This window comes from Echinops telfairi, unplaced genomic scaffold, assembly GCF_000313985.2.
Source record: "Echinops telfairi isolate 266 unplaced genomic scaffold, ASM31398v2 ScPeMD7_7468;HRSCAF=8506_0, whole genome shotgun sequence".
In the NCBI taxonomy this organism is placed as follows: domain Eukaryota; kingdom Metazoa; phylum Chordata; class Mammalia; order Afrosoricida; family Tenrecidae; genus Echinops; species Echinops telfairi.
In genome coordinates this window covers 14630946-14631400 of record NW_022111369.1, presented here as the reverse complement: position 1 = coordinate 14631400, position 455 = coordinate 14630946, and positions in this window count along the sequence as shown.

Sequence of the window (455 nt, the reverse complement as noted above, 5' to 3'; positions counted from 1 at the left end):
CTCCCTCCTCCCCCGCGCAGCGGCGCGCGCACCCTGCTCGCAGGGCCTGCACTGGGACACCACTTTGTGGTGAAACCCCTTGCCTCCTCGCTGCCTGGGTTGGTCCACCGCCCGGTAACTGGGGAGACCAGCTTCCTACTGGAGTCTAGGACCTTTGTCATTGCCTAAGAAACTAACACAGTTTTTTATTTTATTACTATTACGATTACTATTTTTTTTTAGTCTAGCTTCTTAAAATCAGAGGAGAAAGAGGAAATCAAATCTATGGCGTGGGCTTGCTTAGTCAGAGCAGCCCAAGGAGGCCCTTCCGGACGCGGCACAGGATATCCGCGGATCCGAATGAATGTTTGTTCAGATGAGAGTTCAAGAAAAGCTAATTTAGGTGTGAAGTCAACAAGTTTGTGTAAAGCGGTGTTTGAGGGCAAAGGTCGTGTCTACTGGATGTGATCGTCTAG